This window comes from Panthera leo, chromosome C1 (assembly GCF_018350215.1).
Source record: "Panthera leo isolate Ple1 chromosome C1, P.leo_Ple1_pat1.1, whole genome shotgun sequence".
NCBI classification, from domain to species: domain Eukaryota; kingdom Metazoa; phylum Chordata; class Mammalia; order Carnivora; family Felidae; genus Panthera; species Panthera leo.
Genome location: NC_056686.1, coordinates 179,557,946 through 179,579,850, shown reverse-complemented (window position 1 = coordinate 179,579,850; position 21,905 = coordinate 179,557,946). Strand labels below are relative to the sequence as shown.

The window sequence follows — 21,905 nt, the reverse complement described above, 5'->3', positions numbered from 1 at the left end:
CCGTCATCTATATTTTTCATCCACTCCCTCCTGTTTTTTTTTTTTTAATTTTCCTGGAAATTTAAATGAATGTATATTGAAATGTTTTATCATATCACAAAAGATTTTTTATGCTCTTTTCTGTGCCATTTTTTCTCTGTCCAGACATTTTCTTTTGATAATATCCAGATTACTAATTTCCTCGTAAGCTGTAACCAAAATACTGTTGGTCCTCCACTGAGTTTAACACGACTTCTAAAGTTTAATTGTTTTTATTTTACGGTGTGCTGATTTCATCCTCAAAATGTTTGTCTTTTCGTGAAGTGAATATAAAGACTATAATTACTTATAAGTCCCTGTTTGATAACTACATTGTCTAGATGCCTTTCAATTGTTTATACTGTGTGTTTGTTCTTTTTTTTTTTTTTTTTTTTTTTTTGGTCAATACACTGTATATAAGAAATCACATACAGTTTAATGTTCTGAATGGGGAAATCTCGCTCCAGAGATTTAAATTCCCTATACAAGTCAGATAGGCAAAACCACAGCATTCCCAAATCCTTTTAATTTTATCAAGGATTAACATGATATGATCAAGAATTTTGGTCCCTTTGAGAGCTGGTCTATTTTTAGTACAGCTTGACATCTATGGTATAGCCATGTGATCTCAACCCAAACTGAGGAATGTTTACTTTTTTTCCATTTGCTTTGTAGTCCATGACATGCATTTTTTTTTTTTTTTTTAATTATAAGGCAGTTAAGCTCAGCTTCTTAGTGTCAAGTAAAGGACTCAGCTCTCTACATTTTCTTCTTTCAGCTCTTACATCAGTTATTTTTCACTGATTCAGAGGAAACCAAGTTTTGGCAATATCTGAAACATAAATGATAGGTTATTTTTTTTTAAACTTTTCAGCCAAACTTTAACAAATATGCTCATAGTTTCAGCCACGTTGAGATAGAACTCTGGTAACATAAAAGTTATCCCTTTTTAAAATATACACTTCAGTTTTCGTTGTTTCACGGAATTTTATAGCCACCGTCATCTAATTTTAGAATATATTCAACACACACTCCTCCAAAAAAAAAAAAAAAAACAAATCTGGTATCTGTTAGCAATCATTCTTCCTTCTCAGCGACCATTTCATCTCTATGCAATCACTAATCTAATTTCCGTCTCTGTGGGTTTACCTATTCTAGAAATCACATAAAAATGGATTCATACTAAGTTTCACAATGTGACACTTTATGACTGGCTTCTTTCACTTAGTGTAATATTTCCAAAGTTCCTCCATGTCATTGAATGTGTCACTACTTCATTTATTTTATCCCTGAATAATATTCTACCCTAGGAATGTGCCATGTTTTGTTTTCTCACTCATCCACTGGTGAATACTTTGGTTGTTTGTATTATGAATAAAACTACCATGAACATTGGTATACATGTTTGTGTGTGGACATACGATTTTAGTTCTTTGGAGTATGTATCCAGGAGTAGAATTGGGGTCAGATGACAACACTATATTTAATGGTTTGAGGAGGCTCTAGAATGTTTTCCAAACTAGATTCTCCATTATACATTCACTCCAGCGGTGTAAGAGAGTTCTCTATATCCTTGCTAACTATAGTAGTTTGTCAAGGCTCTCACTAAAAAATGTACCATAGACCAGATGGCTTAAACAGCAGAAGTTTATTTTCTTTCAGTTCTTGACCCTGCCCAGATCAAGGTGTCAAGCCCATTTGGTTGGTTTCCTCTAAGGCCTTTCTTCTTGGCTTGGTCCTGGCCACTTTCTTGCTGCCTTTTCACATGGTTGTTCCTTTCTATACACAGGCACCTCTTACTTCTGCCTGTGTTATCTGTAATCTAATCTCCTTTGTTTGTAAGAAAACCAGTCATATTAGTCATATCGGATTAGGACCACCCTAAAAGCCACTATTTAATTTAAATCTTTAAAGGCCCTATCTCCAAATAAGTCACAGTTAGAGACACTGAATTAGGGCTCCAATATGTGATGTTGGTAATTTGGGGACATGCTCATCTTGCAACACCAACATTTGTTATTGTCTTTTGCATTAGAGAAGTCTTCGTGGCTGTGACTTTGTATCTCACTGTGGTTTTGATTTGAATTTCTTAATGACTAATGATACGTGACTTTTCATTTACTTATTGGACATTTGTATATGTTCTTAGAGAAATGTTCACTTGCATATTTATTGCATACTCCTTTGCATATTTATTAGTTGGCTTATTTGTCCTTTTATTTTTGAATTGTAAGAATTTGTTTCGATAGCCTTTATACAAATGTCTCATATATAATTTGGAAAAGTTTTCTCATTCTGTGTTTTGCACTTTTACTTTAAAAAAAAAATTTAATGTTTATTTGTTTTTGAGAGACAGAAAGAGACAGAGTGCAAGCGGGGGAGGGGCAGAGAGAGAGGGAGACACAAATCTGAAACAAGCTCCAGGCTCTGAGCTGTCAGCACAGAGCCTGATGTGGGGTTCGAACCCAAGGGCTAGGAGATCATGACCTGAGCCGAAGTCAGACACTTAAACGACTGAGCCACCCAGGGGCCCCTTACTTTCTTGACTGTATTATTTTCAGCACATTTTAAAAATTTGGTGAAGTCTGATTTATGTATGTTTTGTTTTGTTTTGTTTGTCACTTGTGCTTTTGGTGTTATATCTCAGAAACCAATGCCTAATCCCAAGTTACAAAGAGTCACTTCCATCTCTCCTTCTAAGGGTTTTATAGTTTTAGCTTTAATTTTAGATTTCAGTCTAGGATCCATTAGGAGTTGATTTTTGTGTGTGGTGTGAAGTAGGGTTCCAGTTTTATTTTGCATGTGGATATTCAGCTGTCTCTGAATCATTTGTTAAGGATATTATTCTTTCCCCCTCAGCTGGGGAAAACAGAATATGCCCTGTTCAATTACCGATGAATCCATTAGAATGGCTTTTCCATTTCCGGGAGCTGGGGAGGAAGGAATTTTCACTTGGCTTCTGAGCCCTCCAGAAGAGTCCTACAAGGCAGGGGTGTGATGGTGAGGAAGAGGGGATGTGTGCATGCTCTGGTTTGAATGCTACAGTCTTCTGCTGTTCTTACCAAGTGTCAGTAGTTTTGTTAATAGATGTTTCTGAATTTGATGTAAGCCTTTTTACCAGTCACCAGAGACTTTTAATGATTGTCTTTGATGATTCTGACCAGTTGAAAATTTTTACAAAGTTCTATTTTTATATATTAATTATTTGCATCATTCTATCAACAAATAATCTGAGTATTCAAACATTAAATGTATTGAAATCCAAAAGCATCCCTAATTATTCATAATAACCAAGCAACTCACATAACTCACTAACCTGACTAATTGAAAATGTTCCCTTTGGCAATGTATGTTGTTCCTCAAGCTACTATAAAAATAATAATTTTGATTAGCCAGTGGCAATACCATGATTATAAATCAGTTATATGGTAATTTAAATAACTTAAAAAGTACATGTAGAAAAGTATACCTAATTTAAATTCTGAGGATTTTCTCTGACAGAGGCAGCTCTCATTAGAAATGGCAAAGGCAGTCAGTAGACAGTGCCAAAATGACACAGACCGTGCATTCAAATACAGACAGTATGTTTGTATTTAATAAGCACAGCAGGTGAACAATTGGATTTGAAAGGGAAATTAAATGGGCTGACCTAAGTGCTAAGACATTTATCGTGTAGCTCTGCACTTTCCATTCTATGATTACTGCAAAGCCCTTTTGTAAACCAATATGAAGGAACACCATTAGAGCAATTGTGCATCAATTAAGTATTGTAGTCACAGGAGGAAACAAAAATACATTTTTAAAGGAAGTCAAATTCAATCTGCTTTTATGTTCAGGCTGTTGTCCTCTCTAATTTTTTTTTTATTCTTTATGCTGTGAATGTCTATTGTGAACTGAGTATTTTCTTGCACTCAGACCATTTCTTAATGGTTGATAATACTGTAAAGTGAAAAATTGCCAGGACTCGATATACTAATTTTCAACATAACATACTTTACAGAAGACACATTGTGACCCTTTTGGTGTCATTTTCATTATTAAGTATTCATTTGTTTTACTCTTTCATATATTGTTAACATGGTTAAAACTTCCAAATAAAATCTTGTTTTCACTACTTTGAATAAAGCATTAACATTTTAAATCATTCTCTTTTTCAAATCTAGAAGTCATTATCTTAGTATAAACATGTGAAAAGATCAAATATTGTATTAAAGGAAAGACTGATACTTAGTGGGTGAAGAAAGAGCTGGGAATTTTGAGAAAAGATGGTAGGTTCATCTGGGGTATTTTATTATTAGGCATCAAACCCTTATACCCAGACATATTATGAATGCTAATGAAATACTCAAGGAGTTACCCTAAAACATTCTGGTCATAAACCCATGTTTTAAATGGAATGAAAGTAACTCACGTTTGAAGCAGGACAAACCAGTTGATCTAAGAGCATAGTAGAAGATATGAAAGCAGGACACAAGATGTCTCAAGTAATTATAAAGATGCATCTAGTCTCTAGTTACTTTTGACAAAGCTGTTCTTGTGATTTATGGCAGGTGCTTGTTTATAAACCCATTTTTGCACAGACACAGTGAAAGGCATTTATCATTCTGCTTGGCCTTCCTTATTAGATAAATGTCACATAAACATAACCTAAATCTGGAGTCTTGCTAGTCTGGCACATAAGCTGGTAGCATCTTTTTGACTACCTTCATTTTTCTGTTGACCTCCAGCAGCCAAGGAGTATTTGACAGTGAGTATCCTTAGTCCCTGTGCTTTATTTACCAAGCAGGAAAAAAATCATTCAGAGTAGGGGAGGTCAGCAAAGTATTATTTATCAACAACAGGCAACTCAATATTGATTTTGGTTTAAACATTCTACCCTGCAGCTCTTTTCAGTTAGTAATTCAAACTAACGAATATAAAAGCTTATATAGCTTAAGGACATATGTATTTTGACAAAATGAAATTAATCAATAAAGATGTAAGCCAACTAGAATCCAGGTACCAAATAAACTGTCCACTCAAGAGATTAGAAAGTTAAAGTAATTTTTAAAGTCTTGACATTTTGTTTATATTCTCCATGAATTTCCCCACTCCCCCTAGATCACCTTACTTTTAAATTGTCATTCTGTTCTTTGAAATATTCTATTTGTAATTATTAATTGATATATGGAAATTTAGGGGTTTCAACATGGTCTTTACTTAATGATTTATAATCTACTATTAAATATGAGAAAGTATTATGAAATACTATAAATGGATAAGGACATAATGCAAAATTAGTAATAAGACAGCTATTAAATCTATTTAATATAAGACAAATAATAAAGATGAGTTATACGTTAGAAACTTGAGATTGCATTAACTGTGCAAATGACCCTGATGTATTAGTATGTAGATTACTTTATGTATGTTATTAGTTGTCTTATAAAAGAAAAGCATTTCAAATATGGAGGATAGAGGGTTGAGATAATTGTTAAATGCGTAACTCTCATTTTCACTTAAGTTTTGTGTCTACCTATATGATTTAATATATTTAACATTATGCATAAATATATTCTAATATCATTTTTAAATCTAAAATAAAAGATTTTCCTTTTATTAAATTATTTAAAAAATGAAGAATCTCCTACTTATATGCCCCATCATAACTCACTGGAATTATTTTAATCTTCTAGTCAGGAAATGTTTTCAGCTGTCTATATATATAGGGAAAGTAAATATGAAAAGAAAAAAAACCTTTGAAATGGGAGAACATATGAATTTTATATTTAAGGCACTATATAAAATTATTTATTGAATGAGAGATATAGTATATATCACATATGTATAAAGTCTATATATTTTATAGAGTTTTGTCTTCATGCATATATATCATCTATTGCACAAATATTATATATCATAATAGTATATATCATATGTACTATTTTATAGATTTTATATAAATATGATATACACTATTTGCGTAATAGATAATATATATGTATGAAGACAAAAATGCAACAAAAAATTTATATATATGTTTTTAATGCATTTATTATATAACAGTTACTCAATCTATTAATGTTTTCATTGCAATAGGAAATGTGTTACTTTTGTTTATTCTTTTCTTTCCTTTTTAAAAAAATTTCTTTAAATGTTTATTTATTTTTGAGGAGACAGAGAGAGAGTGGGGGAGGGTCAGAGAGAGAGAGGAAGAGAGAGAATCCCAAGCAGGCTCCGAGCTGTTGGCACAGAGCCTGATGGGGGCCTGGATCTCACGAACCATGAGATCACTACCCGAGCCTAAATCAAGAGGCAGATGCTTAACTGGCTGAGCCACACTGGCACCCCTTTTAGGATTTATACTATTAAAAATAATTTTGAGGACCCAAAACCCTATAAAGGGCACTAAACAAATAAGCAATTAAACAGGTATTACAATCATCAGGATATATCAATTTAGTTACTTTTCACTCTTCAGTGAAATACTCTTTAGTGTATTTTTATGTGGAGTAATGTATTTATGGGCCCCCCAAAATCATTGAGATTCTGCCCAGTCAAGTATTTAGAAATAAGATCCTCACACTAGTAGTAGATTATAAATTTTCTGACAACATATGAGATCTTTGCTATGATCACTTTCATGTGTTTAGTATCTCCTAGTCCATCAAGACTTGACTGTAATCAGATGTAAGCTCTTAATGTTCCAAAGAATATTCAATTCAGAGTGGGGTTGCTAAGTCATAGGTCTACAGAAAGAAAGAATCTTTGAGACAAATACTTTCAAACACGGACTGGCTTGAGGGGAAGAAAATGATTTGCATCAAGGAATCTCATCCTTTGGTCATTTTCCTATCAAAGTTCTACTATAATAATGAGTGTTATATTAACTTGATATAATTAGTAATTTGATTAACATCTCCTCACAGGCAAGGGGAATTTTTCACAGTTTTATGTCCATATTACCTAATACAAACTTGGCATGTTACAGTTATTTAATAAAATTTTTATTTGAGTTGTTATGTCAGGAAGTGATTACTAGATTGTAACTGCTTAAAACACAGATTTGAAGTTTACTGCCTTACAGCAGCAAGCACTTAGTTTTTGCTCACCTACCTTTAAATTAGGTTGGAGTCACTTAATCTAGTTGGGCATAGCTGGACTTGGCCCTACAGGGGAAATTTGGGTTTTCTCCCCATGTCTCATTTTCCTTGGAATAAAAGCTCCTAAGTTATCTTCTTTGTACCAAACCCAAAAGTATTAAGGGTGCATCTCTGGAGTCAATAGCATGTCCCGGAGCCACCTACATACTTTTTTTAAGAGACAGTTCTTCATCTCTAGATTTAATTATAGGTGAAGTTTGTACACATCAGTTTCTGTGGCGTCATGCCTGTAAGCTTTCTGATGGCCTTTTTCTAGAGCTGAGAAGATCCATAAGACACCTTCAGAGTTCTTAGAAAAGAGTTATAGCCATGCTCAATTTCATCGTCCTAGGAAGTTCTTCCTTATGGTCATTATTTGGTTATGTTCCCACTTCTGAAAATTTTAGGCTATTCATATTTCCTTTAAATTCTGCTTGTAAACTGGACGTTCCTTTTGGTGCTCTTTATTTCCTGCTTTACTGTATACAAAAGCAGCTGCACTTTTATTTGGCCACAAAACTTAACCCAATGCTACAGATTCATTAAATACATGTTCCCTATTTCAAATAAAAAAAGTATTAAGGCTATCTTTAGAGCATTTTTTAGAATCATGGCCAAAACAGGTGGAGGTACAGAGATTTCCTGTATACCCCTTACCCCACATAAGCATAGCCTTCCCCATGATCAAATCCCCCACTGGAGTAAGATTTTTGTTACACAATTCATGAAACTACACTGTGGTGAATATTTTATGGGTGTACACAAATGTATGATAACACGTATCCATCATTATGGTATCATACAGAGTATTTTCAGTGCCCTAAAACTCCTCAGTGTTCTGCTTATTTATCCTTCCTCACCTCCAACCTCTAGCAACCACTGATCTTTTTATTGTCTCTATAGTTTTGACTTATCCATAATATCATACAACTGTAATTATAGCCTTTACTATATAGTATATAGCCTTTTCAAATTGATTTCTTTCACTTAGTAATATGCATTTAAGTTTCTTCCATATCTTTTCATGTCTTGATAGTTCATTTCTTCTTAATGCTGGATAATATTCCATTGTTTTGATGTACTACAGCTTATTTATCCTTTCACCCGCTGAAGGACATCTTAGTGGCTTCCAAGTTTTGGCAATTATGAATAAAGCTGCTATAAACATTCATGGACAGGTTTTGGTGTGGACACAGTTTTGTAACACCTTTGGGTAAATACCACAGACAGCAAATGCTGGATCATATGGTAAGAGTATGCTTAGCTTTGTAAGAAACTGCCGAACTGTAATCCAAAGTAGCTCTATCATTTTACAAAGAATTGTAGTAGTGAATGAGATTTCCTATTGCTCCACAACCTTGTCAGCATTTGATGTTGTCATTGTTTTTGATTTTGGCCATTCTGGTAGATATATAGGAGCATCTCATAGTTGTTTTAATTTGCATTTCTTCCATGACTGGTAAAGTAGACCATCTTCTCATGTGCTCATTTCCCATATGTATAATTTCTTTGGTGAAATGTCTGTTAAGATATTTGGCATTTTTAATTGACTTGTTTTCTTATTGTGAACTTTAAGAGTTCTTTGTATATTTTGGATAACAGTACTTTATCATACGTCTTTTTGCAAATATTTTCTATCAGTCTGTGGTTTGTTTCCTTCTTCTCTTGAGATTGTCTTTAGCAGAGCAGAAATTTTTAATTTGAATGAACTCTACCCTATCAGTTATTTCTTTCACGAATTTGTGCTTTTGGTGTGGTATGCAAATGGTAGCATACAAAGTCACCTAGGAATTCTTCGATGTTATCTTCTAGGAATTTTATAGTTTGCATTTTTACATTCCGATCTGTGATCCATTTTGAGAAGGTCTGTGTCTAGATTCTCTCTCTTTCTCCCCCTCTCTTTAATGTGGATATTTAGTTTTTCCAGCAACATTTGTAAAGATTCTTTGCTCCACTGCATTGCTTTTGCTCCTTTTCAAAAATCAGTTCCCTATATTTATATGAATATATTTCTGGGCTCTTTATTTGGTTCCATTGATCTCTTTGTTTATACTTTCACTAATACCATATGGTCTTTATTACTCTACATTTATGGAGAATCTCATGAGGTCAGGTAGCATCAGTCCTCTAACTTTGTTGTTCTCCTTCAATAGTGTGTTGGCTGTTCTGGATAGTTTGCCTTCATATACAGACCTTAAAATCAGTTTGTTGGTATCTACAAAATAACTTGCTGGTATTTTTATTGGGACTGATTGAATCTATAGATCAAGTTGGAGAGAACAGACATCTTGTCAATATTGAGTGTTGCTTTCCATGAACATTGAACATCTCTTCATTTGCTTAGTTCTCTGATATCTTTCATCAGTTTTTTTACTTTTCCTCATGTAGATCTTACACATATGTTGTTAGATTTGTTCCTAAGTGTTTCATTTTGGAGGGTGTCAGTATAAAGGATATTGTGTTTTTAACTTCAAATTCCATGTGTTCATAGCTACTATATAAGAAAATGATTGACTTTTGTATATTAACTTTGTATCCTGCAATTAATTTCCAAATCTACATTTTTGAAGGCAGAAGCTTTGAGTTTCTCATGATTAAGTATAATGTTAGCTATAGTTTTTTGTAGCTTTTTTGTGTAATTTTTTGTATTTTTTTGTAGTTCTTTATCAAGTTGAGAAAAATTTTCACTATATTCCTAGTTTAGAGTTCTTAGAATTAATGTTGGATTTGTCAAATGCTCTTCCTGCATCTATTGATATGGTCATATGATTTTTCTTTTTTAGCCTTTTGTGATGTGACAGATGACATTATTTGATTTTTTAAAATCAATAAAATTACATTATTTGATTTTTTAATGTTTATTTATTTTTGAGAGAGACAGAGCTCAAGAGGGGAAGGGCAAGAGAGAGGGAGACACAGAATCTGAAGCAGGCTCCAGGCTCCCAGCTGTCAGCACAGAGCCTGATGTGGGGCTTGAACTCACAAACCGTGAGATCATGACCTGAGCCAAAGTTGGACACTTAACTGACTGAGCCACTCAGGTGCCCTGCATTATTTAATTTTTAAATGTTGACATAGCTTTGCATACCAAGAATAAATCACACTTGACTGGGGTATATAATTCATTTTTATACATTGTTAGATTCAGTTGGCTAATATTTTATTGAAGAATTTTGCATATATGTTCATGGGAGATACTGGTCTGCAGTTTTATTTTCTTGTAATGTGTTTCTCTGGTCTTGGTATTAGGGTAAAACATGCCTCCTAGATTGAGTTAGAAAGTATTCCATCTGCTTCTATCTTCTGAAGGAGATTGTAGGGATTTAGTACAATATTTTCCTTAGCTGGTAGAATTCACCAGTGAATGCATCTGAGTCTGGTGCTTTCAGTTTTGGGGAATTAATAGTACTCAATTTTTTAAAAAGATATAGAGCTAGTTAGATCATCTGTTTCTTCTTTTGTGAGGTTTGACAGATTGTACCTTTCAAAAAATTTCTCTAATATCAGTTATCAAATTTATGGTCAGAGTAATTTCATAATATTCCTTTAAAATCTTTTTAATATTCATAAAATCTGTAGGGATGTCCTCTCTTTGATTTCTGATATTCATAATTTGTGTCTGCTTTCTTTTTTTCTTAGCTATCCTGCCTAGAGACTTATTGACTTATCTTTTCAGAGAACCAGCTTTTGGTTTCTTGATTTTCTCTACTGATTTCTTGTTTTCAGTTTCATTGATTTTGACCCTAATTTTTATTAATTATTTTCTTCTGCTTACTTTGGATTTAACTTTCTCTTCTTTTTTTCTATTTTCCTAAGGTGGAAACTAAGATTACTGATTTGAGATCTGTGTTGTCTTCTTTTTTTTTTTAACATTTTTTAATGTTTATTCATTTTTGAAAGACAGAGAAAGAGATAGCACAAGCAGGGGTGGGGCGGGGGGGGGGGGTGGGGCACAGAATCCGAAGCAGGCTGCAGGCTCTGAGCTGTCAGCACAGAGCCCAATGCGGGGCTCAAACTCACTAGCCGTGAAATCATGACCTGAGCTGAAGTCGGACACTTATCTGACTGAGCCTCCCAGGCACCACTGTGTTGTCTTCTAATATATGTATTCAGTGTTATAAATTTCCCTCTAAGCATTGCTTTGGCTAGGATTTTCCTTTTAAAATTATATTTCTTAATATAAATTTGACAAATCTAAAATTGGAAATAATTGATACAGGTTTTTTTTTTTTTTTAAGTGCACTGGGGTTCTAAATTTTCTGCTATTCCCAGAAGATTAGACAATGACTGATATATTTTGGGTTATATATTCCATATTTTGTGACCAAAGGATGTATATAATTTAACTTGCAGAAAGTAAGATCAAAGGGGTTGCTGAGTGTTTTCATCAAATTTTAAAAATGTTCAACCATTATTTCCCCAAATATTCTCTTTTTCTTTCTTCTACTTGAAGGCAGCAATTTCACATATATTAGGCCTGTTGAAGTTGTCCCATAACTCTATTCTTTCTTTTTTTTTTTTTTTTTTTTAGTTATTGTTTCAACCTGTATTTCATTTTGGATAGCTTTTATTACATGTCTCCAAATTCGTTCATCTTTTCATCTGTAGCGTCAAATATACATTCAATTCCAAACTTAATTTTCTATCTCAAACATTGTACTTTTTCACTGCTGGCAATCCCATTTTACTTTCTTAAATTTGTTGTGAGGATCACTGAGTGTTACATGTAAGTGATGAATCACCAAATTCTACTTCTGAAACTAATGTTACACTCTATGTTAACTAACTGATATTCTCACCTACAGCAGCATCAGTCCAGGTACCTTGAGTTTGGAATGACCTTTCTCAACATATTGTCCACATTTTTCATGTTCCCCTGTGGAAGCATAAAATTTACTCCCCTAGTCAATGATTTCTTCATCCTAATGAAAGACACATCAAAATGGAAAAATTGTTAATGTTGATATGGATTTCCAAATAATGAGAGAAAACACTTATGTAAAAGATAAGAAAAATAGGTACTTCTGAACCTGAAACAGAGGAGATTATAGGATTTTTGTTTACATGCAGTGGATGCAGCATTTATGATTCTACTACCCAGAAGCTGCAGGTGAAATGACCATCATTGGCAGCCAATGAAGTGTGTTTGGTTCTAAATGTGCACAGCTATCCTAGATGATTTCTTACATCCTATAGACACAATCTATTCACTAGTCTGATTTTTACTTTTTTATCCTGTTGACTTGATATTTATATGTACAAATAAATTAAATAAAACTTTCCATAAAAATCAATAAATAAAAACTTGATTTTTTAATGTTTATTTATTTTTTAAAAGAGAGAGAGAGAGAGAGAGCGCGCACCAGTGAGGGAGGGGCAGAGAGACAGAGTGTCACAAACTGTGACATCATGACCTGAGCCGAAATCAAGAGTCAGGTGCCCAACCGAGTCACCAGGCACCCCAATAAATAAAAAATTGAAATAAAATAATAATAATAAAAGTAAATAAATACATAAATTTTATTTTTGTTGTTTTCCTTTTCTGTACCTTACATGTCCACTCTTCTATCTTGTTAACATAGAACATAATTATAACATCTGTTCTTGTGTACCAATTTTATTATGCTGCCATTTTCCTGGGACCATATAGTTCATGAAGTTTAGGGTCACATGAACTATTTCCAGTTCTGTGTAAGCTTTGAGATTAACCCTTTGGGACTCTGATGTCTTCAGTTGAATCTTGAATGTTTATTTCATATGCATACAATACTTATTATTCAACAGAAGATTCAAGGGCGATGTTGCCAATCCCAATTTCTGTACAGCTCTCTTCTTTCACGTAATTTCTTTGTAAACTCTAAGCTTCCTTGTCCTTGACCTTGAGCTACATTTTCAGCTCCATCTTCTCAACTCAGGGTCACTGTTGGACTCCTACTGGGTTTCCAATTACTTCGCTATAGACTGGTTATTCTCTCCAACCAATAAACTGCCACAAATTTAGGACTTCTTTCATTTGCTTCCCCACCCCAATAATCACTATCCTATGCTGATATCTAATGTTCAAAAACATTTTTTTAAATATATTTTTTCTGATTTTTTTCTAGTTGTTTATAGTGGGTGGCTAACGTAAATTCATGCTGTTGTATAAAAAACAGAATTTCTGTTTTTTAAGGTTTGAATTTCTCTTTGATGTAATGCCTCTAACTCTTCAGAAGACTCTAATTCATTTTATTTTGTGATATAGGTGCTAAAAACTTTGTTTTTCATATTTCTTAGTATCATCATTTATCTTTCAAAGTATCTCTTCTATTTAATTTTATTACTTTTTTCCCCCTTATTTCCTGATCATAAGCCTCTTCATAGATAATTTGTCTAATGAATTTATATAAATCTCATTCTATTTCTTAACTAGGTACTCTGTAATGTTAAATAGTATTAACGTTTATTTAATTGCTTTGAACCACTGAAGTATTTTCTATAGTTTTCATGCATCATGTATTTTCTAACTGGCTAGGCAGCCTCTAACTACTGTCTTCCTCAATGCTTTAGTGACTTTCTTAGTGCAGCTTTTCTTAGAGACCCAAGTGAAGGTTTTATAGGATCACAATTTTAGGTCAATGAGATATAGGGACTTAATTTCACAGAATACTACCAGATTACTCTTTAGAATGTATGCAGGTTCTTATACTTCCACCATTATCTCAAGAGAGCTCCGATTGCTTATCTACAGATGTATAATTTAGATTATCTATTTTCCTAAGTGTAACAATTTCATCAGTGTAAAATTGAATTCAGTAAGTTAATTAAATATTGAATGAATTGTTAAGTATGTAATATATATATATGTATATTTAAAATTACATATACTTTTATAATTATTCCTCAGAATAATACTTAAGAAATTAACTATTTGACCTTCTATTTCATATATAAAAAAACTAAATCTTAAAGAAATCATAAAGCTAGTACATAAAAGATTTACTTATATATCAATTAATTCATAAATATTCCAGTATACAATAGCCAGTAAAATATATATATACATATATATACACATATATATATATATACACATATATATATATATACACATATATATATATATATATATACATACATATATGCTACATTTCAACAAAATATGGTAACTTTCTATAATCAGAGAAAATGAATACTAAGAAACACACACACACACACACACACACACACACAACCAGAATTTTAAAATGTTCACACTGCCTGAGCAACATCATATTTATTTTCACATTAAAATATTTATTTCAATGCATTTGGTGTGTAGATTATATTGTCTTCATGTTCTTTGTTTAAGAAGAGGAAGAAAAGTGACCCAATTAAATTAAATGTTGTTGATTTGGAGTAATTTAAATTATGGATCCAAAAATGCAACTCAAAGTTAAATTAATCTCTGAAAACTAGGAAATTGCATTTAAAAGTTTTCCAGAAAAAATAAAATGTGACAGATCATATTTTTGAAAATCTACAAATTTCAAAGGAAATAGTCACATAGCATTGTGTCACATTGGCATTACATAAACAAAACTAAATAAAAACACACTAGTAACAGCTTCAATTATTTAAAGACTTTATGTTAACAATTTCAAGATCATTACCACAAAATTGTATTGAAAATCAAAAAAAAAATCAGAATTTCTCTTAGTACAGACCTCTGAGTTCTAAGATTTAAGGCTTTAAGACTTCACCTCATTTTAAATTAATCACATTCTGATTCTACATCAAAAAAAAAACCGTTACTTACCTCAACTCTGGTTTCAAATAACAGTAATTCAGCTTCTGTAACTTTTTTTTTTTTTTTTAACATTTTTTATTTATTTTTGGGACAGAGAGAGACAGAGCATGAACGGGGGAGGGGCAGAGAGAGAGGGAGACACAGAATCGGAAACAGGCTCCAGGCTCCGAGCCATCAGCCCAGAGCCTGACGCGGGGCTCGAACTCACGGACCGCGAGATCGTGACCTGGCTGAAGTCGGACGCTTAACCGACTGCGCCACCCAGGCGCCCCTCAGCTTCTGTAACTTCTATGAGTATTATGCATTTCTTTATTTTGCAGAAGAATTCATAGCATAGTTCTGCCCATCTTTTAGAAGCAATTTGAATTGAGAGTGAAAACTCATCACCTTTTGTTTCTAGACCTATCTAGAATTAGAATCATTCTTTAAAAGAACCATTTCATGTTAAAAAAAACTTAATGTAAATTATGTAGATAATGCAAAATGAAGCATTCCCATGTAACCATATAATATTAAGAAATATTGAGTTTATAATATAGTGTAAAATCTATGTTGTCCCACCACTGTTCCAGTTCTGTTTTGTTTTGTTTTTTTTTTCAGAAGCATATTTGCCAAGTGCTTATTGAATATGTTCATTAGAATTTAGAATATACTAAATTAGGGGCCACTACCTATCATTGTCCAAGGTAGGCAGTTCAATCTTTAAACAACTGTGAGTGTAATTAAAGAAATTTTAAGGAAAAAAATCAAATGTGACAGAAAAATTGTATTGGCGTGTATCTGTCATTATTTCATTATTGAGATAATAACTATGTTTAGATATTCAATTCTATATCCCCATTTTAACCCCTGATCCACACAGATCCTCTAAAAATGTACTACATAAGGACAGCTCTATATTTCTCAAAGCCCAGTTGGTGATACAACTATGCAGTTAATGATTTGTACTTATATGTTCTAGCCATCTTCTACACTAAACACTGTTATGTCTAGAAAGTGTGATTATCTGACGTTCAAACATATACTTAAATATGATCTAGTAGATACATTAGCCTACATTCTATGAATTGATAACTGAGGAAAATAATTTCATTCAGAAGTATAAATGACAAATGCTCTCAGTAGAATATTTGTGTTTCCTGAATTAGCAAAATTAGTTTTTTTTAAATTTTACTGTAAGTGGGAGAGCTTCGGTTGCTTTTTACTTATTATATATTTATTATTCCCAAATAATATAGAAGGTATTAAAATTTAATTGGTTATCAATTTCTATTTTTTTAAGAATTTCAGTTATGATGTAGTTAGGAGAATTTAACATTCCAAAGTCAAAAATGTGATAAGTGACATGTGTAAAAATTTTACCAGAACCAAAAGTAATAAGTATCACTTTATCCTTACCCTTCCACCTTGATACATATTGTAAATAACCCTTAAAAGAAAAGGGGTGAGTCCTGGAAAAAATGGCTGATTAGATCTAACTGCCTATTGCCCATACTACTTTTCTATGTCTTGTACAAAATTTATCACCATACAGTGATATCCGGTTGTCCTCATGAATATTTTGAACACTATTTACATAGATTATTGTATTAGATTTCATAAATTTGGATGATTATAGATAATCAAGGAAGTTGCTTGTAAAAAAACAAGAATAGATAAATACAAAATATTTTAGCTTGTCCTCACCTATATTTGAATAGAGAGTTGTTAGGAGAAGTGCCAATTCACTTGAAGCATGTTACTCAATCATTCTTAGCAGTTTCACTCTGGGAATTTATGACTTCACAGCTATAGTCTTTCCAAGTGACCTAAAATTGACAAGCAAAGTCACGATCATTTCTGGCATTTGCAACAGGGTAAAAAATAGTTCATTCAAGTTTTCATTGCTGTTTCTCTTGAAATTTCTTTTCAGAAATCACCATATAGCTTCATTTGCCTGTTACTATATTTCATAATTAGTAAATTTAGAAGATTAAAACTTTGGTGTTTTTTCAAGATAGTATAATCTCCATTCTTTCCTTTAGAATATTATTCTATCTAGTAAAGATATTTTTTCGAAATGTTTCTCTCTATAAAACTATTTTGATAAAATATATTTGTGTTGACACTGTAGAAATTAGGTTTTAGTTTTTTTGTTTGTTTATTTATTTTGAGAGAAAAAGAGAGAGTAAGAGCAAGGGAGGGGCAGAGAGAGAGGGAGAGAGAGAATTGCCTGGGGCCCAATATGCAGCTCATCTCACAATCCATGAGATCATGACCTGAGTCAAAATCAAGAGTCAGAAGCTTAACTGAACCACCCAGGTGCCCCTGATTTTAGTTTTAACTATAGTAATGATTAGTAATTATCACCCTCTATGTAATAAAAAACTTTTTAAGAATATATTTTCACTTTCCTAGGGAGATTGATTACATTAATATATGTGTAGTTCTATAAACATTATTAAAATATAATCTTTGATTCAGTTATTGAATTTATAATATAGTTCTTAGAACCATAATTTTTTATCTTTGTTTTCCAAGAAATAAATCCAAAAGGAGATATTTGATATGAAACTAAAGATTTTAACACTAAAGAATGACAGAGATATTAATTTTCAAACCTGCACATTTGAGGGCAAAGATTGTGATTCTTGTAGTGTTACGGATAAAATTAACACTGGATAATAATTGAAGAGATAGAGAATGTTAATTAGGTGCCTACTGTGTATCAGGAAATTTTCTAGGTAGTAGGTTTACATACATATAACAGCAAGGTAAATAAGGTCTCAGCATTCATGAATCTCACCCTCTACTGTAAAAAGTGCACACACACAATTAATAAATTAATAAGTATTTTTTTTCTCAAATTCCACATAGGAGTGAAATCATATGGTATTTATCATTTCTCTGACTGACCTAGCATAATACTCTCTAGCTCCATGCACTTCATTGCAGATGGCAAGATTTCATTCTTTTTTATGGCTGAGAAATATTCTGGTGTGTGTGTGTGTGTGTGTGTGTGTGTGTGTGTGTGTGTGTGTGTTTGCAGGTGTGTACACATAGACACCACATTTTCATTATTCTTTCAACAGTTGATGGACATTTGTTTGGTTTTTTTCCATAATAAGGCTATGGTTGATAATGCTACTATTAATACTGGGGTGCATGTATACCTTCGGATCAGTATTTTTGTGTCCTTTTAGTAGATACCTAGTACTGCAATTGCTGGATCATAGATTAGTTCTATTTTTAACTTCTTGAGGAACTTCCATATTGTTTTCCAGAATGGCTGCTCCAATTTTCCTCCCCACCAATAGGAATGGGAGAAGATATTTGCAATTGACATATCTGATAAGGGGTTAGTATCAAAAATATATAAAGAACTTATAAAACTCAACACCCAAAAACAAACAATCCTGTTGAAAAATCGGCAGAAGACACGGATAGATATTTTTCCAAAGAAGACATACAGATGGCTAACAGACACATGGAAAGATGCTCAACATCCCTCATTATCAGGGAAATGCAAAACAAAACTACAATGAGATATCACCTCACACCAGTACACTATTTTTAATTTGGGGAAATTCACCTCCATTATTTATCCAAAGTATTTCTTAAGAAAATTATTTACTCTCTGTTTTTATTTTTTCTCACTTCTTTAGACTCCTTTAGACTCCTTTATATTTAAAAACATTTTTTAATGTTTACTTATTTTTGAGAGACAGAGAGAGACAGAGCACAAGAGGTATAGGGGCAGAGAGAGACGGAGACACAGAATCTGAAGAGGCTCCAGGCTCTGAGCTGTCAGCACAGAGCCCGACATGGGGCTTGAACTCAGGAACCATGAGATCATGACCTGAACTGAACTCAGACGCTTAACCGACTGAGGCATCCAGGTACCCCGATTTATTTTTATATTTTCTAATTAGTTGTATTTTGCTTCATTCTATTACATATTTATACATGTATACAAATACATCTGAAGTAAATTTTAAAATATATAAATAATTGCTAAGGGTATGAAAAGTGCAATTGTCAGAAAGCATGGGTGAAAGTGGTAAGGTAACTTTTTAATTTTTTTTTTCTTTTTGAGAGAAAGAGAGTACAAGTGAGTGAAGGGCAGAGAGAGAGAGAGGCAGAGGGAGAGAGAGTGTGCAGAGTGAGGAGCCCAGAGTGGGTCTCGAGCTCACCTGAAATGGGGCTTGAACTCACTAACCGTGAGATTATGACCTGAGCCAAAGTCGGATCCTTAACCAACTGAGCCACCCAGGCGGCCCTGGTAACTTTTGATAAAATGTCAGTAAATGCATTTCTGATGAGTATGAGGAATAAAATGAGAAATGAATGATGAACTAGGGCCAGCCAGGAGCAGATTCTAAGTTTAAAAATTTTCTTGAAGGTTGTAATTGACAAGACTGATTTTAGAAATTGTAGAGGACAGGGGGAAAAGATAAGGGCATGAAGCATGTTGTTCATGTTTTCAAGGAATGAAAAACTTCGTTTTTTTCATTTTAGAATAAATTACTACATACCCTAAAGAAGAGCCTGTCATGAAATTTTAAGGATTTGGATTATGAATACCAAAAGAGATCACGATCATAAAGTTAAGCACAGATCCAATAACAGCATTTTCCTGATCTCTTCGGCTTTTTGATAGGCTCATTAGACTCTTAATAGATTGTGTATGCACTGCATAATTTTTGTTGCATTCTATGATGATAAAAAGTCATACAAAGTTAGTGGATGGATGCAAGAAAATTTATGTGGATTATTTGCAATACCAGAAAAGTGGGTAATGGATTATCATTTAGAATGTCATTTGTAGTAGAATGCTTAAGACATAATATACAGATTTATAGATAATACAGTATTGCCACGTATAGCTTAAGATGTAAGATTGATCACCCAAATTAGTGTAGACTATTAGGTGAAATTAACTTAAGATGTATAAATATCAAATACTGTACACATTTGTTCTCTTCAAAATAGATGTCCAAATACAAAATGCTAAGATTTCAAACGTAAATTTGACAACAATCCACTTTTATTCAACTACATATACTTTATAAATATGCCAATTAATAGAAATATGAATACTAATTACAAATTAGCAGATCTTTTGTATTTTTCTTTAAAAAAACTTAACGTTTATTTATTATTGAGAGACAGTGAGAGACAGAGCATGAGTAGGGGAGGGGCAGAGAGAGGGGAGACAAAGAATCCGGAGCAGGCTCCAGGCTCCAAGCTGTCAGCACAGACCCCAACGTGGGGCTTGAACTCAGAGACTGCGAGATCATGACCCAAGCCAAAGTCGGATACTTAACCGACTGAGCCACCCAGGCGCCCCTCTTTTGTATTTTTCTATGAAATTTCTTTAGAACTCTCTATAAGGCAGTACTTAAGGAGCATGCTTCCCAATACTACATTGTCTTAGATATTAAAATAGATTGTGGAGCCTGTTTCCGATTCTGTGTCTCCCTCTCTCTCTGCCCCTCCCCGTTCATGCTCTGTCTCTCTCTGTCCCAAAAATAAATAAAAAACGTTGAAAAAAAAAATAGATTGACTTTAACGCATATCATATTTCCAGCTTTTTAGACAATCCAAATGTGCATAATTACTGAAATATTGTACATGTAAATTTGTACAGTATTTAGAAGGACTTTATTTTAGAAAGTAAATTGTTTACTTAAACTATGTCCTAAAATAATTGCCTCAGCATTATTCTAAGTAAATATAATCCGTGTATACAGAATTGAATACGTGGATAAAGTACAGATTTATAATAGGAAGTACCCCATAGAGGAAGCAAAAAATAAAAGGTATAAAAGTATTTGCTTCTCAAACAATATTGGTGTCCTCTGAGTATGAGACATAGAGATTGGTTGAAGGAGTCACATCTGTAAAAGGTAAAGGAGAGGGAGCAAGAGTAGTCAGTGAGAAGAAGTCCTTAGGATGATAATTAATATCACAAAAACATATGAATGTGTAAAACTTACTGGTAATTATAATGCATCAAAGTCAGCTTCTCTAGCATCCTTTTTCTTTGAGGTATAAAACTTCTATATGCAATTGTAGTACAGTTGTTAGCTTAAAATAGGATGTTATAAGCTATTTTATATAAGCCTCGTGGTAATCACACACACACACAACGCGCACACACACACACACACACACACACACAACCTGTAGTAGATACACAAAGATTATGATAAAGGAGTCAAAGCACTTTGCTATAAAAAATCCTTCCAATCATAATAAGAGAGATCATGAGAGGGAAGAAGGAACAAAGTACCATCAAAACAGTCAGAAAATGGTTAATGAAATGGCAATGGTGTTATCTCTCAATAATTACTTTAAATGTAAATGGATTAAGGAGTCCAATTAAAAGATAAAATAGATGAATAAATTAAAAAAAACAGATCCAATGATATGCTGCTTACAAGTAATTCTCTTTACTTTTAAGGACACATATAGACTGAGAGTGAAGGGATTGAAAAAAGATATTTCAAGTAAATGGTAACAAAAAGGAAGAAGGGGTTGCTACACTTAAATGAAACAAAAGAAACTTTAAGTGATATACAGTAATGGGAGAAAGAAGATCATTAATAATAGAAGGGTCAGTTCATCCCTAACAGAACTAAAACAAGAAATAAACAATAGGGTAATACTTGGGGACTTTAATACCCCACTATCAACAATAGATACATCATTCTGGAAAATCAATAAGGAAACAACAGATTTTAACACTATAGACCAAATGCTTCAAACATATATGTTGTTCATCCAACAGTATCAGAAATTCCATTCTACTCAAGTTCACACAAAATATTTTCTAGTAGAGATCATATGTTAAACCACAAAAATAAGTGTCAACAAATTCAAGAAGATGAATATTGTACTGAGTATCTTTTCTGACCACAGTGGAATAAAACTAGAAATCAGTACCATAAAGAGAGCAAGAAAATTCAGAAAACATGAAAATTAAACAACACACATTAACAATCAGTGGATCAAAG

At 32.9% G+C, this 21,905-nt stretch overlaps 1 long non-coding RNA gene across 1 annotated transcript; it reads right to left on the bottom strand.

The window, feature by feature from the left end:
- Positions 1-770: 770 nt before the first annotated feature.
- Positions 771-16,692, bottom strand: LOC122227016. The gene is made up of 3 exons (XR_006205853.1): positions 16,594-16,692; positions 11,939-12,061; positions 771-850 (listed from the first exon to the last, which is right to left on the bottom strand). It is a non-coding gene; the product is annotated as an uncharacterized LOC122227016 (long non-coding RNA).
- Positions 16,693-21,905: the final 5,213 nt, after the last annotated feature.